This window comes from Benincasa hispida, chromosome 8 (assembly GCF_009727055.1).
Source record: "Benincasa hispida cultivar B227 chromosome 8, ASM972705v1, whole genome shotgun sequence".
NCBI classification, from domain to species: Eukaryota; Viridiplantae; Streptophyta; class Magnoliopsida; order Cucurbitales; family Cucurbitaceae; genus Benincasa; species Benincasa hispida.
In genome coordinates, this window is record NC_052356.1 from 61,263,530 (window position 1) to 61,283,672 (window position 20,143).

The window sequence follows — 20,143 nt, forward strand, 5'->3', positions numbered from 1 at the left end:
CTCAATATAGGATCCCATAATGCAGGAAAGGGAGGGAGTTTATTAACTCCCACGTGAAAAACCAACCAAATAACTCCCAATGGGGGTTATTAATATTATTTTATAATAATCTATGATATTATATAGTTAATTAACTAAGTATATAATTAATTATCTAACTCTTAGTTAATTAACTATATAATATGCTTTTAATCATATTAAAATGCAATTCTCTCTTATAACCTATACTTTTAATATGAATCTCATTCATATCGATTTTAACTTATAGTATTTATATGAATCATACTCATATATTATATAGTATTATAGATCATATTTATAATTAACTATAATGTGCCAATATACATTATATTAATTTGAATTTTATTCAAATATTTATCTCTTTTATTAATTATGAATCATACTCATGATTAACTATAATGTATCGATATACATCATATTAATTTCTGTATCCATTAATTATAAATTGCATTCATAATTAACTATAATGTATTAATATACACTATACTTTATATTAATCATATTAATATTTTCTTTATATAATTTGAACAATTCAAATTATTCCAAAAATAATTATCTCTTGTTTTATCCTTCGTGAGCTAACTTATAGATCCGCAGATTAGAAGCTCCAATGATACAAGAGTAATTAATTAAACTCTTTAATCAATTAACCAACATTCATTAACTATCGGTCACTCTACTAAAGACCAAAGTTGCCTTTTTGCACTATAGATATATTTTTATGTCCACGGATATAACCAATCAACAACAAGTCGACTCTTCATGAATTGCTCGTAACTACAGCTAGGTCAAATTACCATTTTATCCATGTGGTTACATCTAACTCCTTAAATACCACTAATCCCTCTAATGAACAATAAGTTATAGTCCAACTATAAACTAGATCCCTCTCTAGACCGAGAGGGTGAGACCCTCATTGTTTAAGACTCGAAATCAATCCTTAAGGGAGAAATTTATCTGCTTACCTTAAAATAAGGAATGAGTGAATTCCATCTTGTGTAGTTATGTTCTCAGCTTCCTACTCGGACAAATCTCCAAAATGGTAGGCATATTGAGTTGATGAAACTTGTCACTCTCACCCATACAGATCAAAAGATTGTCCTCATAAACAAGAGTTCACAACTCACTCAGGATTAAGGTTGAGTCAGCTATGGTCATCCTATTGAAATGTTAATCTCTACAAGTAATGGTGTTATAATGACAGACTAATCATTTTGCGGTCAATCTTATGCAAACTCTTTGTATAAGATACCCCCACTCACATATCTGCACATAAACGATTAAGATTAAATCGTTTGTAACACTTTACAACAGTTGTAACAATTACAAAGAGGGCCATATATGTAATGTTATCAAGATAAGACACCCAACCTTATCTATATACTACAGACCATTTATGTTATTTCTTAAACATGATCCACGTGTATGTTAACCACATACATGTTTAAGAATCATAAAATATGTCAACCACATACGTGTTTAATAATCATAAGATAACCTTGGATCTTAGTTTATTGATTGAGTTAATGCACAAACAAAATAACCTTTATTTTATTAATAACAATTGGTTTATACAAGCTTACAAACTACGAGAACAAAGAGATTTAGAACACCAATCCCAACATACCCGCCTTCTCATTAGCCCAAGAAGGACTTGATTTATGGTAGGACCATAAACAAATTGTTTATTAGAGAGATCAATGGTACTAAAAGAGTAAGAAATAATTACAAGGGTAGAACGGTAATTTGATCTAACTATAATTGTAAACAACTCGTGAAGGATTAAGTTACTTGTAATGGTTAAAATCTATGGACGCAACATGTTCTACAGTGCAAAAAAATAGCTATAGGTCTTTAGTTGAATGACCCATAGTTAATGTATATTGATTAATTTAATTATATAGTTTAATTAATTAACATCGGATCATTGGAACTTAAAATCTGTAGGTCCATTAGGTACCCCTGCTAGTTCACAACGGGTAAACAAGGATAAGAGTTTTGAAATAATTTGAATTGTTCAAATTAATTAAGAGAATAATATTAATTGTATATGATACAATTAATATAATGTATATAGATATATTATAATATAAAGTTATTTTTTTTAATAAGATTTAAAATTAAATTATATAATAAAAGAAGATTTATTGTATTTGAATAAGATTCAAATAATAATTAATATGAATTAGATTCATATTAAAACTATATATTAAAAGTTAATGTGGATGAGATTTATATTAAAAACTATAGGTTATGAAAAAGATATATATTTGAATAAAATTAATTCAAATATTTAATTAAATATTAAATATTTAATTTTGTAAATTAATTAATTATAAGAATTTTCCTTTTTAAAATGGCTATAATATGTTTAAATAGCTATAATAATGTGTTATCTTTCACTTCCAATAGCATTTTTTAAATGCTATAATATAACATTTATAATTTTAATTCTATGTTATAATAACTTTTACATAGCTATAAAAGATATAATTTTTTATCAATATTTTTTTTTCATATAATTTACTTTTGGTACTAGAAATAATTTCATTTTATAATTAAATTTTGATAAAATTTACTTCAGTATTCATTTTTTTCACTAAATCCACACACATGAAGTATTTCCAAAATACATTAAAAACCATCACTTCCATTCATCCTTTATTTCCTAATCTGTTTGCACTTCAAAATAAAATATTCAATAATTTCCTATAATAAAAAGGTTAAACAAAAGATACAAGATAAAGTGTTCATTAAATGTAATACAATAACATTGTTCAATTCATCTTCTTCTATTAGGTAGGTTGAGTTTTGTTAGGGATTTTGTTAGCTAATTCTAGTCTTATATCAAGCTATTTATATTTGTACAATCGTGTTATTGATCAATGAAATACATACAAAAATCATTCACTTAGATCTTGTTTCTCAACATGCTAACAGAGCCTTGCTAGTTAATTTTCTTCTTTTTCTTGTAATTTGTTGTTGCTGCCATCAACCCAAACCTAGATCCGTCCATTGTCAAACACAGTCGACCGTCGAACACGCCATTCGTGAAGATGACCCCACCAACCTATGTTTTGTCCATGCTTCTATCCGTTCGTTCATCGTCGAGAATACCTAAATCTGGTCCGTTCGTTTGTTGCACCATTGAAGGAAACCTAGATCTGCCAGATTTGGCCTCTGTTGCACTTCAGATTTGTGAATAGCTTAGACCCAACCTCACCTGATTGCACCCAACCTGTGATAGCTCTGCACGCGCCCATGAAAATAGCCCGCACTCGACCCGTGAACAGCTCCGCATTCGCCCATGAAAATTGCTCGCTATCTGCACCATTTGAAAATTTGCGTCGAGCTGAGCCACCGAGACATGAGCCGAGTTGAGCCTCATTTTTTTTAGTCGAGTCGTCAAGTCGAGACGTGAGCCGAGCCAAGCCTCATTTTTAGTCGAGCCGACCCTTTGGCTCTTTTTTTCCTCCCTTTTACCCAATCCCATTGGTTTTCCTTTGTCTTTCTTCTCATTATAAATGGAGAAAAATGACATTTTTCGTCCTATCAGTACAATCCTTGATGGCACCAACTAAATTACCTGGGCCTATCAAATGAAGAGCTTTTTGATTGGCCGTAAACTGTGGCGGGTTGTAACAGGTGATGTCGTTAAATCTGTCAAAGGAGCTACTGAATAAGACAATAAGTTTGTGGACAGAATAGAAGACTGGGACAGTAAGAACCATCAAATAATCACTTGGTTGGGTAACACCTTCATTCCAGCCATTCATACTCAGTTCGATGCATTCGACACAGCTAAAGAACTATGGGATTTTCTATCCAGACAATTTCAAATCGTGGGCCTGGCACACTACTATCAACTTCACACTACTCTAGTTGGCACAAGTCAAGAGATGAGACAATCCATAAATGGGTATCTCCTTATTCTTCAGCCTATTTGGACCTAATTAGACTAGGCTAATATCAGTCCAGATCATCGATGACTTATCAAGGTTTTTATGGGGCTTCGCTCTAAGTATGAGTCTGTTTGTGCTGCTTTGTTACATCGTAATCCTCTACCATATCTTGATGCTGCCATTCAGGAAATTCTCTTTGAGGAGAGGCGACTTGGGTTAGCTTCCTCTTCTTCCCCAGACGTTGCTCTCACAACCAGCCATTCACGATTTCCAACTAAGTTGATTTTATGCAAGAACTATAAACATAGTCACAAGTTTTCCAGTTGCCCCACCATTGAGTGTAGGTATTGCCACAGACAGGGTCATATCTTGGAAAACTGTCCTGCCAACTACCTTGGCCTCCAGGATACACCAATAAATCCAAAAATTCCTCTAAGTATGGTTCTCCGTCTGTCGCGACGGTTGCTACTGCCTCCGATGTGGTACCCCCAATATTCCAAGTATCCAAATCGAGGATCTTCAGGACTTGTCGACACAGATGCTCTCTCCCACTTCTCCTGCCCTTGCCATCACACCACGTACATCTTGGCTCCTTGATTCAGCATGTTGCGATCACATGCCCTCGAATATGGTCTTGTTATCTTCCTCCACCCTTGTACAATCCCTACCTTCAGTATATTCTACTAATAGTAATGCCTATTTCACATGTTGGGATTGTTAGTACACCGAGTATTAATCTATCCACTACTTATCATGTCCCATACTTGATCTTTAATCTTATCTCTGTTGGACAACAATGAGACTTGGGGTTAACTGTTCTCTTTTCCTATCATGGTTGTTAGGTTCAGGATCTAGAGTTCCAATTATATCGATTTTGTGGTTAAATTAAAACAGCTTGTGATTTTTTACAGCTTTTCAAGGCTTTTGCCGTATACATAAATATTTGTGATTTTAAACTTTGTGGTCCTAGATTAAAATCTTCAAAATTAGGCATACTGGTAGTGGTAGTGATCTTGGCTTCAACCTAGATTAAAAACTCTTTCACTTCTATTGATGATTTCTAATGATTAGCTAGTTCTTTTTGTTATGTATTGCAGCACCATGGGATCATATTCATATCATTTACAACTGATCTGATATGTTTGGAACTTTGGATTATAGCTCCCTAAATTGTACTTTGTGAAAATGGTTTTTTCTCGTTGATTACTATAGATCATCAAGTTTTACCAATAGCATATGGAATCACTCCATTAATGCGAGGGAATAGCCACGAAAAAAGAATATATTATATTTGCAATAGCTAATCCTATAGAATATGTTTTTTTGTGGAAAATTAATTAGCAAGTGGTATTTGTAAGTGTCATTTCTTTAATATAAAAGATATAATCTTATCAAAAAGTTAACCATTAGTCATCATCTTTTCTTACCAGATTTACAATTATAAATAAATCATGGATGCACAAGGGTAGATTATCCAAAGATTATGACTTGGATGTAGAAAACTTCATCAATTTTGGATTTTCTAATACAAAAAATGTTTTTATTCATTGTCCTTGTTTGAAATGTGGGAATTGTGAATATCAAAGTCGCAATAGTATTAGAGATCATTTATGTGTCAATGGAATTGATGAAAGTTATAAAATTTAATTTTGGCATGATGAACAACTGCCTACCTCATCTTTATGTGGGGAATCTTACAAGTTTGACACCTACATGTATGAAGAGAACGATGTTGGAAGTATAAAAGAAATGGTTGAAGTTGGTTATGAGGAATATTCAAAAGACCCAAATAAATTTGAGAAATTGCTTAATGATGCTGAAAAAACATAATACGAATGATGCAAAAAATTCACCAAGTTGTCTACATTGGTCAAGTTATATAATTTAAAAGTTAGATAGGGATGGAGTGATATTAGTTTTTCAAAACTACTCAAAACTTTAAAAGAATTTTTTCCTACTACCAATAAGCTCCCATCATCAATTTATGATGCAAGGAAAACATTAGATGCACTATGAATGAATTATGAAAAGATTCATGCATGCCCTAACAATTGTTGTTTGTATAGAAAAGAATATGCTAATGCAATTGAATCTCCTGAATATGGTGAATCAAGGTGGAAGTATGCTAAGAATACAAATGAAGGGAAAAAAACAAATTCCTGCAAAAGTTGTATGATATTTTCCACCAATTCAATGATTTAAAAGGTTGTTTAGAAGTATTGATTGTGCTAAAAATTTGATTTGGCATGCTAATGAGCGAGAAGTAGATGGAAATTACAACATCCTGCAAATCTCCGGCCTGAAAATTAGAAGATTTTATGTGGCCAGATTTTGGTTTTGAACCTAGGAATCTTCGTTTAGCATTGTCAGCTGATGGAATAAACCCACACGATGAAGTGAGTTCTAAATATAGTTGTTGGCTCGTAATGATAGTTATTTATAATCTTCCCCCATAGTTGTCTATGAAAAGGAAGTTCATGATGATATCAATGTTGATATCGAGTCCAAAGCAACCAAGAGATGACATCGACACATATTTAGCACCATTAATTGAAGATTTAAAACTCTTATGGGAAAGTGTGTTAAATGTTATGATGCTTATCAAGAAGAACTATTCAATTTAAGGACAGTTTTGTTATGGACAATCGATGATTTTCCTGCATACGGAAATCTTAGTGGATGTAGTGTGAAAGGATACAAGGCATGTCCAATTTGTGGAGATAATACATCTTCTATAAGATTGAAATATGGAAAAAAAAATGGCATACCTTGGATATCGAAAATTTCTAGCACACAATCGTCCATACCAATGTAAAAAAAAGTCATTTAATGGTCATAAGAAGCTTAAAACAATTTCTGAACCTTTGTCTGAAGAGGTTATATATTCAAGAATAAAAGATTTTGAATTTCCAATAGGAAAGAAGAAGAATAAAAAGTAACCTGCGAAAGGAAACACAAAGAGTTGTTAGAACATATTATCCTTTTTTTTTTTTTAGCTACCATATTGAAAAAATCTTCATGTTAGACATTGTCTAGATGTGATGCACATTGAAAAAAAAATGTTTGCATGAATATGTTGGATACGCTTCTCAATATTTTTGGAAAAAGTAAGGATAGATTGAATGCTAGACATGATTTAGTCCATTTCAAAATTCGACCAGAGCTCGCACCTATTATCGAGGACAAAAATATCTTTATTCCTTCTACTTGTTACACTTTTACAAGGAAAGAAAAGCGTTGTGTTTTGAAGATATTGTCAGAAATGAAGGTTCCTGAAGGTTATTCTTTCAATGTTAAGAACTTGTGTCAATGACAGATTTAAAATTTAATAGTTTAAAATCTCATGATTGTCATGTGATCTTACAACATTTGTTTCCTATTGTGACAAGATCTGTGCTTTCAAAACATGTTTAGTATGCAATAATTTTTCAAAAATACATATAAATATCAATTAAACCAAAACGAGCATAATTCAAATACTACAACCATGAAGTCAAATGCCACATCACTCCGTTACAAGACAAAACCAGCATTTGTATAATTGTGACAACAGTTGGTTATCGTCCTTTCGGAGACATCCGATAACATTTGAAGGATACAAAGAAGGTCGTCCTTGTCCAAGGCTGACATACACAAATGGAGAAATGGTCCAATTATTTTTCCTTAAATTTCAAATATTGTGATGATTTTACAACCTTACCTTCACAGATTTCTGGATTTTCTCCTGTGGCTGTGGAGAGGTCGCTTCCTTTTTAGGTATCTCTTCTTCCACAACCATCTTCTTCTTCTTCTTTTTTCTTTTTTTTTTTTTTTAGTTTCAAGTTACATTTCATAAGCTTGTTTTCTACCATTTTTTTTCTCTTGGCATTTAGCATTTTGTAGTTTCAAGTTACAAACACTACAAGAATTTTAGGCTTTAATATCGATTGGAAAAAGTAAAACCGGATGTATAATGTCGATTTTAAACAAAAAAAAGATCTTTAATGTCGGTTTTAAACCGAAATTAAAGGTCTAATTTATTTTTTCCTTACTTTATTAAAAAATTCCTTTCATTTTCAACACTCTCGCGCCTATCTCTCCTACCCAAACCCTTTCATTTCTCTCTTACCCAAACCCTATCTCTCCTTGGCCGTGCGAATCAGGGTGTCTGTCGTCCGTCCGTGGTTGTCCCTTGTCCGTCTGTCAGTCTCCATCACGTTGGATCTCTCCTTGGTCGTGGGTCTCTGTCAATCTTCAACAATAGATTTGTAGCTGTGGGCTTTGCCGTGGGTCTGTAGATCTGTAGAAATCAACTCTAGTTTTGTGGGTTTTTACAACATCACTGTTAAGGCTACTACTTTAGACTCCTTGTGTTCTAGATTTTGTTTACGCTGTTATTCCTCTCGGAAACTCCGAAAGGCCACTTCTCCTTCACCAAGTTAGATTATGAACCTCCCATGGAATCAACGATGGGTGACTTCTTTGTCATTCGAAAGGTGGATATTATTGGAGTATATAGAAGTTTTGGTGATTGTTAGACACAACTTAGATCTTGAGTATTCATTTCTTTAGATTTCAATAGTGATTTTTGCCAATATTATCATCATTAATGTATTTGTTGTTCAGCTACTGGCTTATATTGATCGATTATTTTCTTGCTTTCTCTGCAAACTTACTGACTAGTCTACTTTGGTGCTTTCAGCTTTCTTGCATCAAGTTACATTAGGCTTTTATTTTGATTATATTTAATTGTTTTTGAAGCATTAGGCTTTTAGTCTGCTTTTTTTTTTTACAATATTTTTTGTCTTGTTTATATAAGAAAATGGTAGAAGACAAATAATAACTCTGCTTTTTTAGAATTATTCAAACATCCCATTGATTAATATTTTCACATATAGTTATCCCAGTTTGGTCATTATTGAAGATTCAATTGGCATTTTTCCATTTTAGATTTAATTGAACCAGATTCAATTTCTTCATTTTCTCAAAGTATTTTAGTTGTACAACTGCTATAATAGTTTGACATTTTTCCATTGGATCTCTAAATTAACAATTGTAGATATAGTCTCTTCAATTCCCTATTTGTGAATTATTGATAAATACCATCATGATATATAAATCTGTGAAAAAACAAGGTATTTTTCTTCTTTAGAAAGGTTCTGGATTCTTATATGCAGGTTCATGACAACAGATTATCCTCAAGCCCTCCATTATTGGGCAAACATCACATGATAGTATAAAAGCAAAGAGAAGATCAGGTTATTTTTGTTCTCTCTTTAAACCAACATACAGTTGTGGCAAGCATAATTTTTATAGGTTGTTTTGGAGAATGGTTTTGGGAATTATCATATATTTATAATTTTTTTTAATTACTTCTCTTGGTGAGCTATAATACTACATGCCTACATTATAGTTGCATTTTCTATTTCATGTCTATACAAGTATATTCATTCCCTTCTTTTCTGAATGGGGAAAAAACTCAATTTAGGAGTTGTCAACTAAAATTTCAAAATAATTACGGTTTGAATTAAGTTCTTTAACTTTCATAAGTGAATTACTCTAAATTCTTAAACTTTCTTTTTAGCATTGTTGATTCATCGTTTGCATATGTTAAATTGAGATAAGAATTAAACTATTTCAGAGTAAGATTCTTTTGGAAACTAGTTGAATTAGAATTTTTTAGTCAACTCATTTAAGCAATAATGAAATGATTTTCAGTGAAGTTTTTCATTTGTTAGGTTCAAGTTTGACGTGTAACACTAAATTTTGATTCTTGGGGATTTGGAAGGAAGATAGGAAGATTGCATTGGACATGTTTTAAGAAGGTTGATAAGTGGAGAAGGTGCACCCAACACAAAAAGGATTTCATAACAACATTAATAACAAGTACAAAGTAATATTTATAAGATGTTTATCCTAAAAATCTATTTGTTCTAAAGTTTTGGATTAGATTCAGTGTTGGAATGTTATGACTATTTTGCAGTTATGGAAGTCATAGCTTAGTTGTTTATGACTTCCATTAAGTGGTTTATGATAGTGAAAATTCTTAGGCATTCTTTGGTAGTTTATATTTATGCATTATTTGTCAAAATGAATCTGGTTACACTATGGTAGTTTGTGGGTTATTCATGCATTGTGGGTTAGGTTTATTCTTCATTATCATCGTCAAATCTTTTGTAATTTTTTTCTTGTTATTGTTAGAAGACGATTGTTGCTGTTTAGATTACTGGAAACGTAGTTATGAATTTCTTTTTATATTGCTATATTGATGGAAACATAGTTTCTGAATTTCTTTTGATTATTGTTTTGATTAGATACATGTAAAGTTTTGGTCTATGTAGTTGATGATTGGTCATGTTTGGTTGACAAAATGGACTTGTTCTTTGGTCAGAAATGGGAGAGATAATTGAGGAACTCTAGAAATTGAGTTGGTGGTTCAATTTTATTATATGATTCAACAATATCGTTTTGTTCTTTGATTGCCTTCAACTATGACATTTCTTGATTGTCTTTGTGACTTCAATGCAATAAAACTTTCTTGAAATCTATACAATCAAAACAAAGTTACCAAAGCTTATAAGGGTTACATAACAAAGCTCATAATGATTAAAACTAATATTGTCTTTGTGATAACATTTTTTTGCTCGGATTGAAAAGTTGTTTGTGGTTTCTATTGAGCTCATATTAGTTCTAATATCTAAACTTTGTTTTGATTGTATATATTTCAAGAAAGTTGACTTTTGTTCAAGGAAATTAAATTTGGATTGAGAACTGTAGTGTTGCTTATCGAGGTGAGTAGTTTTTCCTTTTATTCAAAAATACAATTTTGTTGTTTGAGGAGATAAATTTGTTTAGCTTCTTGTGTTTGTAAATTATAAGTTTTGTTGTTTATGGTTATGCCTTTTGCATAATTTATTATGTTTCTAATTAGTTTTTTTCTTCACATTGATAACATTTAGTTGCTCGAATTGATAAGTTATTCATACATACTTTTAGGGTGTTACTTGCTGTAGAATATACCAACTATTTAGGTACCGTTTGGGTACATGCTTTTGATTTTTGAGTAACATGTTGTTTGAAATTTAGGTGTAAAATATGTAGGTGTGTTGTTTAGGATATAAAACCTTCCATGGAGCTTCACGTTTCTAAAAATATATAGGTGTGTTGGCCGTTGAAGTTGGTTGTGCCGAGGGTGGTTCCTAGGTTTTCTTGATTGACGTTGGTCATTGTTTGCTCTGATACCAAGACAAAACCGGAAGCTGAAGAGGATGGCAAACTCACGCTGGAAGCCGAAGCGTTCGCAGTCGGTTGATGAAGAATTCGAAGGGACGGTAGATGATAGTATACACCAACTTAGCTTTTCTATTTTTCTTATTATATTAAATATACATAGTTGTTGCTTTTATACAATTGGAATCCCTAATTTGGGAATTCAGAAATAATTCAATAACAGAATGGCTATACATGTGTTGTGACCTGATTGGTCCTTTTGTAACTAAACTATTCTTTTGTTAAATGGTAAGACTGTAATTATGAAGACTTTCATTGCTGAAGGAGTTGCTGAGTAGATTTTCCTTGGTGACGTGGTTGACTGTGTTGGCATCCTTAACATCTCCTTCTCAAACGAGAGGGTAGTTCGACTACACCGAGTTTGGATCGAAGGTTGAAGAATTGTGAGTGTGTTAAGGTCTTGGTGAGGCAGTCAGCTATTTGGTCGGAGAATGGTACATATCGAACATCAAGCTGACCACTGAGGATTTGATCACGAACGAAATGAATGTCGATTTCAATGTGCTTGGTCCATGCATGAAACATCAGATTTATGGCTAGAGCACCTGCGCTGAGGTTGTCATACCACAAGACTGGAGTCGAATTCTGTTTGACACCAATCTCACACAGTAGTTGTTGTACTCATATAATTTCTGCAGAGACATGTGCTAGCGCTCTATATTCAGACTCCATGCTGGACCGGGCTACAACAGATTGTTTCTTTGAGGACCAGGATATAAGATTACTACTAAGAAAGATGCAATAAGCAGCAACTGATTTACGATCGTCTATATTAGCTGCCCAATCGGCATCGGAGAAGGCCGAAATGGACAGGTCGGACCCCTGTTGAATGTAGAGGCCAAAATATCAAGTGCCACTCATATACCTTAGTATTCTTTTCACCGCTTGCCAGTGAACGTTCGTAGGTTGCCTTAAGTACTGACTTAGATAATTAACCACATATGTAATGTCAGGTCTCATTGTGGTTAAGTATTGTAGGGTGCTAATCGTGCTCCGATGGATATAGGGATCTTCAAGAGAAGTGCCATCTGAGAGGAAGAGTTGCTTATTTAGTACACTTGGAGAGGGTGCCGGTTTCAGATCTCCAAGGTCATGTTGGTGTAGTAGGTCCTCGACATACTTTTCCTGATTCAGTATAACTCCATTGGCTACATTGTGCAGTTGGACTCCAAGGAAGTAGCTGAGTTGGCCGAGATCCTTTAGAGCAAACTTGGAGTCCAAGGCTATTACAAGCTTGTTGATTACCTACGGATTGGTGCCTGTAATAATAACATCGTCAACATATACCGGTAAGAGTATCAAGGCAGAAGTGCTTTGATATATAAATAGAGATGTATCAGACTTAGAATTCCAAAATCCCTAACTGTATAGTGTTGTCTTCAGTGTGTTGTTCCAAGCCCTTGGTGCTTATTTGAGGCCATATATGGCCTTGTGTAAGCGACAGACATGATTTGGTATTTGGAGATAAACAAACCCTTGCGGTTGGCACATGTAAACTTCTTCATCGAGGACCCCATTAAGGAAAGCATTATTGAAATCTAATTGTCTCAGTTGCCACCCTTTAGATACAGCAATGCTAACAATGATCCGGATGGTGGACGCCTTTACCATTGGACTAAATGTCTCGAAGAAATCAATGCTCAGATTTTGATGGAAGCTTTTTCCTACGAGTCGTGCTTTATAGCATAGAATGGAGCCGTTGGGACTTCTTTTGATTTTGAATATCCATTTATTCCCTACAATGTTCATCGACGGTGATGGAGGAACTAAAGTTCAGGTCTAGTTTTTCATCAGTGTTGTAAATTCTTCACTCATTGCTTTGTTCCATTGAGTGGTTTTGAGCGCATCAATGGCTCGTGTAGGTTCGATTAGGGACTAGTCTTTTTGGGTGTGGGAGGACAGGATTTTGGGTTTGAATATGCCTGCCTTTCCTCGGGTAATCATGGGATGAGTAGGTACTGGTAAAGGTTTTGGGACAGTATCGGGTGAAGACTGGGCAATGGACGATGAAGGTAAACGATTGGTGGGTTGGGCAGTAGACGATGGTGAGTCAAGAGGTAAACGATCAGAGGATTGGGCAATAAACGATGAAGGTAAACGATTGATGGGTTGGGCAGTAAACGATAAAGATAAACGATCGGTGGGTAAACGATCGGTGTGTAAACGATCGGTAGGTAAACGATCAGTGGGTAAACGATTGGCGGGTAAATGATCGGTAGGTAAACGATCGGTGGGTAAACGATTGGTGGGTAAACGATCAGTGGGTAAATGATCGATGGGTATACATTTAGTGGGTAAACGATCGGTAGGTGAACGATCGATGGGTAAACGATCAGTAGGTAAACGATTGTTGGGTAAACGATCGCTGGGTAAACTATTGGTGGGTAGACGATTGGTGGGCTAGGCATTAAACGATTAGGGTAAACGATTAGAAGAGAGAGGTGGGAAGACTAGGCTGTCTGTAGTGTTATCAGTTGATGATTGGGTGTGGGTTGGTCTGATTATTGATGAGGGTGTGGTTGTGGATGTAGAAGGCATAGAGTCACTGTGCGGTGTGTTCTGATTGAGGGGCAGCCAAGGAACCGGGTGGACGGCAACTTCTTTCTTGGCTGTCCTGCAAGCTGAAGAAGACACTTGACAAGAAAAGTCAATTTTATCAAACACAACATGTCAAGAAATGAACAGCCTGCCATTAGAGCTGAGGCATTTATAACCTTTGTGATTCACAGTAGGGCCGAGGTAGATGCACTTTTCTGTGCGATAATTCAACTTATGTTAATTGTATGGTCTTAAGCAGGGGAAGCATGCATACCAAATATTCGAAGGTCCTCAAACTTGAGTTTCTTTTTTAACATTACTTCCATTGGGGCTTTTCCTTTTAGGACAGGGTGGGAAGGCCATTAATCAGTAGTGTTGAGTATAAGAAATCATCCCACTAATGATGTAAGGGAAGATGTGCTTGGGCTAGTAGGGTTAGCCTTGTCTTCACTATGTATCTATGCTTTTGCTCAACCCTTCCATTTTGTGTTGATGTATATGGATAGGTATATCTGGAGGCAATGCCAAGTTGATGATAGACTTTGTGTATTTTGACAAATTCTCCACCATTATTCGATTGTAGGGACTTGATCAGGGTATTGAACTGAATTTGTACCATGGTAAAAAAGTGTTGAAAAGCTGCAAGTGTGTCACTTTTTAATCTTAGAGGATAAATCCATGTGTACCTACTGTGATTATCAATAAAGATAGCATAATATTTGTACCCATCTGTAGACAAGAGAGGGGTTGGACCCACAAATTAGTATGTATAAGTTTAAAAGTTGCAGATGCTCTTGAGTTAGAGTTAGGGAAAGCTAAAGAGTGCGATTTGCCATAGCTACAAGAATCACAAAATTTGAGCTCTTCATTAGATGACATAGGGAGATTACAGTATTTGATAATAAATTCTAATGTTTTTTATAATGGATGGCCAAGTCTTCTATGCCATGTAATCTTAGACACCCTATGCTTAGAAGATACACTAAGAGCAGACAGATCTTTATTCTTGTGCACTGGCTGCGGTGGTACTCTGTTTTCTACTGACTTTGAGCTAACTTCGACACCTTCTAATTGATATATTCCATCTTTAAGCACTCCCTTCATTATTGTGTGTCCCGTACCCTTGTCCTTAATAAGACAGTAATCCATGTGAAATTCAATAAACACGTTATTGTCTTTTGTTAACTTAGATATACTAACCATATTTTTTGCTATGGCAGACACACATAACATATCATTCAGTTTCAAATTGTAGACATCACTAGATAGACATGCAGTTCCAAGATGAGAAATTTCTAGAGTATTACTATTAGCCACAGTGACTACTTTAGTACCTGAGTATTCAGTCGGGTTGCCAAGATTGTTGAAATTTGATGTGACATGATTGGAGGCACCACTGTCAGCATACCAATTCACATCAGTCATGTTTTCTTGTCTTGTCAGAAAGGGGTTACTTCCATAAGCAATGGCTAGGGCTATTGGATGAGGCTGTGTGTTTTTGGTCTGTTTGTTGGGAAAGGTTGTCCCTTGTTTTGAGGAGAATTGGGAACAAATTCTCTATTATACCTGTTGAAGCAGTAACACGCTATGTGCCCAACCTTCCCACAAACTTGACACACAGGTTTTTTGTTGTTCGTTCCTCTGCCTCGACCTCTACCATGGCCACCACCACCTCGTTGTCCAACCTCAGTAGATTGGTTGCTGTTATTAGGCTTGTTATTTTGGTTGACATGTCCAGTGTTTGTTATATTTACTAAAGCATTATTGACTTGGTTGAAGCCTACTGTTGTCATTTGGTTTGACTGATGTTCCAATCTTCTTTCATACAGAAGAAGTTTTGATTGCATATCAAGCCACGACATGTCCGCTCTCCCTTGGATTGTGGCCACGATTGCATTGTACTCTTCATCAAGTCCTAGTAGCACCTACGAAACAAGAGCTCTTGGTGGCACTAGACTACCAGCCTGCTCTAGATTATCAACATTCATTTTCATAGTTCGAAGGTAATCTTCCATTTTCAAATTACCTTTTCTGGTTATTTGAAACACATGTCTTAGATAGTCTTCTTCAGCCCTAGACTGAACACCAAAGAGTTGTTGAATGCTGGCCCACAGATCCCTTGCACATTGACACCCCATCACTTGAATGGCGACCTCTGGTGTCATGGAGTTATACAGCCAGCTGAGGAGAAGTTGATCTACAACCATCCACGCTTCATATTGAGGATTTACCTCAAGTGATGTCGACGAGCTGGAAGCTTAATGCTTGATTTTATGAAGTGAATTATGGATGATATGTGATGGTGAAATTGCATTGTGCACTCAAGTTTCCTCAACGAAATCCAAGTGTAAATTTCACTGAGTTTCCTGGTAAGTCTAAGGTCGAACTCAGGGACTTGTGAAAACAGGTTGCGTTGGTAATTTTTATGAAAATTTTGCGGTAACTAAATAAATAAATAGTTGTGGAGGTTGTTGTTTTCGATGATAAAATAAATAAATAAATGCGGCGGAGTTTGAAAAGAGTTGATTAAATGGGAAATGCGATGAGTATGCGGTGAACGGGTTGAGAAAAGTTTCGGCTAACACTTCCTAGGATGCGTTCATGCTATGCCATTATGCAACATGCATACAATAGTAAACCACCTCTCGGTGAAAATGCCACGGCTTCTAAGGCTAGAACGCATGCGATATATATGCTAAGTCTATATGACCTACACATAAGCCTCTATTCTTATTTATGCGATGACAAAATGACACACACAAATAAGGCGACCACATAATATCATTCCCATCTCTAGGATGCATGCGATGCAGGTTGACAAACAGAGCTTATCTTTAAGTCCCTATCTCTTATTTATGCAGTTCTAATCTTGCTCTCTCGAGTCTAGATTCTAACCTAGCTCTCTCGAGTCTAGATTCTAACGTAGCTCTCTCGAGTCGTTAGGTTCTTTCTTTAGACTCTCTCTCGAGTAGCCCTAAAGGGTATTTGGCACAGTATAAAACAAGACAATCGCAAGCAATGAACTTCCTAGATCATGTTAACTTAGTTCTTCTCAACCCATTCGACTAGTTTAGCTACTCATGCGTGCTAAGAGAGTGAACAGATGTAGAAATAGAACATCTATTGTATAAATATAAAGATGAAGTACAAAATAACAATGCAAGTATAGAATGAAGGGCCTGGTAGTAATCTCTTGCTGCTCAGGCTTTTACACTGTTTTTCTACTCATGCTCAAAAGATAATCTCGCTATCGCGAGAGTTGGCCAGCTCTCTGCTTCTACGCCTCAAGGTTCTCTCTCGAGTTACCCTGAGTGATCTCCGGCGTCACCACTCTTCTCTTGCTCCGCCTTAAAACGAAAGGAAAACTATGAACAAAGCCGAGCTGAGCTCTTAAATTCGTAAACTGGTGAAGTGATTAATTGACAACCCCTTTTCTGAAGGATACCCTTGGTATTTATAGAACATCCAAGGTGAAAGGCGACTTCTCTCTCATGATTGTACAGATGGGACGGCTTTAATTCCTGACTGATGCGCCAAATATTTGTCACCGAAAAGTTGAATGTACTTGTGATTGTTATCGACTGTTAACTTAATTCGGATTCGACTGTCATAATCTTTCTGTCCCATCGCGATTAATTAGCCTTTCACCCAGATTCGCCCACCATGTTGCGGCAATCTTTCTTGGGCAAATGTTTGCGAACACAATCATCGCAAAGTCTTGCGGTAATGTTGTGCTCGACTGATGATTTCCTATGATCGCAATTTCCGCCTTGCATCAAAGCATATTCAGCATAAAAGCACAAAAATCAACTGTTCCTATGCGATAAACGCATGCGGCCGCAATATAATAAACTTAATGCTTTTTGGACGCAATTTAACATGTTTTATCAACGCAAGCCAACATTGTTTAAGAACTTAGCACTATGATAACGTGCATTTCTGTCTATTATCACACCACCCAAATTTAAACAATGCTTGTCCTCAAGCATAAGCTAAAGATTTCCTTTAGCAAGTCAACCGTAATGTTCTTTTCCTAGATTTCTCAAGTATACTTCATTCAAATCCTATATACCAAAGTTCCCTTAAGTCTTGTTCAAGTCTCTTCTTAAAATATTTCTAAGATCTAGGGACTGCAAGATTAACCTTCAAAAGGACTTTATTAATTTTTGGAACATCGCATGATTTATTTCAAAAAGAAAAAAAAATCACCGGGGTGTCAATTGATTTTATCCTTGCATATTTCTTATCATTGTTATTTTTTATGACCTTGCGCTGATCCAAGTGCCTTGCCTTCATTTTTTCTTGCCCCCACATGTGTCATACGGACATCTGTAACGATCCGACCAAACTAGGACTTTAAAACGACGCTCAGTTATTTGAAATAAATACTAATTAAAACAAGAGAAGTTCAAAAGACATTTATTAAATGCAACAATAATAGGGTACCCATAAATCATAAAGGTTAATAAATACATATGAAAAACGATTCTTAATAATAAGTTTCAAACATCAAAACTAAACATGAAGAGAAACATGAAAAGAACTTTAAATCTCATGATGCGGAAGCGTAAAAACTAGTCCCAATGACACGATCACGAATTCCGTTGCGCCATCGCTGGTGCATCTCTACCCTTACCTGAAACATCAACATAAGAAAGAATGAGTATGAAATACTCAGTAAGTAACCCCACTACTGGGGTCAGGCTAGGCGTCTATGTCCTTTAGATGTCTACCCCTAGTGGAACATATAAACTATTCTAGTCCTCATGGAACACATAAATACATGAAAAACTTATTTCTATCCTAAGGTAATTGAATATGTCCACTACCTCTAGTAAGTACCGTAAGACCCACAACCTCTGATGAATCCTGAACGAAACACAATCTCTTACATACGCATGGTTATGCATACACCTCTTTCGTATACACATAACCCACTTAATGTGTACCTCTTTCGTACACATGGTTACGTATACACCTCGTTCGTATATGCATAACCCACTGAAGGTGTACCTCTTTCGTACACCTAGTTAAGTATACACCTCTTTCGTATATACCTAACCTACTAAGTATGTGCCTCTTTCGTACATCTAATTGTGTATAACCTTTTTCGTATACACATAATCCACTGAAGGTGTACCTCTTTCTTACACCTAGTTAAGTATACACCTCTTTCGTATATACCTAACCTACTAAATATGTACCTCTTTCGTACATCTAATTATGTATAACCTCTTTCGTATACACATAATCCACTGAGTATGTACCTCTTTCGTACACCCCAAATCCTCTCTATAAATGTAGGGATGTGTACTCTTTCGTACACATGGTTGGGCATACACCTCTTTCGTATACACATAATCCACTGAGTATGTACCTCTTTCGTACATCTAATTATGTATAACCTCTTTTGTATACACATAATCCACTGAGTATGTACCTCTTTCGTACACCCCAGATCCTCTCTATAAATGTAGGGATGTGTACCTCTTTCATACACATGGTTAGGCATACACCTCTTTCATATACACATAACCCACTGAGTATGTACCTCTTTCGTACGTCCCAGTACCCTCTAGGTATGTATCACTTTCATACACACCAACCCTAGTACATCTCTTTCATGTACTAGATCCTTGGACATGCATTACTTTCATGCAGTCACATAGTCTGGAAAGGAAAAAAATGGCATCTAACTTCCTGTTACATATAACATTCACCTAATCATGAATCCTTTAAAATCTCCTCATCAAGGTCATGTTAATTAACCTCAATATACGTAATTAAACTAGTGTTAATGGATCTGCTCTAGTACATCACTTTCATGCACTAAACTATATAAACAATCAGGTATTTGAGATTTCATAATATACAGTACGGTCTACACATTCTCATCATAAATCGCATAACTATATGAATCAACAAATGTCGAATCCTCATCTAACTTTAAGATATTCCAGTAGGAGTGCCACTTAACTTACATTTAAGGGTCATGCTCAATCATCCTTTTAATATAACTCATAAAATTCTAAATCATACTCATACATTAAAATTCTTCGGACATATTATCACATGCTCCTATATCTTTTCTAAACAATCCATTAAATCTCAGAATAGTCAAAAGTATCATTGCAACTAGTCTTAAAATTCTAAAAAATAAATCATAAATTTATCGCCCGACACAAAGGCAATTCCAATAGTAAGATTACCTACCTCAGAATTAAATCTAAATATATTGTTCTCCAAGCAAGCAATTGATGATAAAGTAAAGAGTGTGAACTAGAACCCAAAGCAAACTTGATCAACAGTCACTTCCAGCTTTGACTCCAAAATCTTCATAAAATACCCAAAACCAACCTCCAAAATTATCATTAAAAAAATAATTTAAACTCATACCCAATGAATAACAAAAA

General features: G+C 35.1%; 1 long non-coding RNA gene and 1 pseudogene across 1 annotated transcript; both read left to right on the forward strand.

Moving 5' to 3' along the window:
* The first annotated feature begins 7,485 nt into the window (after positions 1-7,485).
* Positions 7,486-7,582, forward strand: LOC120084326 (annotated as a pseudogene).
* Positions 7,583-7,695: 113 nt separating this feature from the next.
* On the forward strand, positions 7,696-11,445 carry LOC120082945. The gene is made up of 2 exons (XR_005483335.1): positions 7,696-9,160; positions 11,062-11,445. It is a non-coding gene; the product is annotated as an uncharacterized LOC120082945 (long non-coding RNA).
* Positions 11,446-20,143: the final 8,698 nt, after the last annotated feature.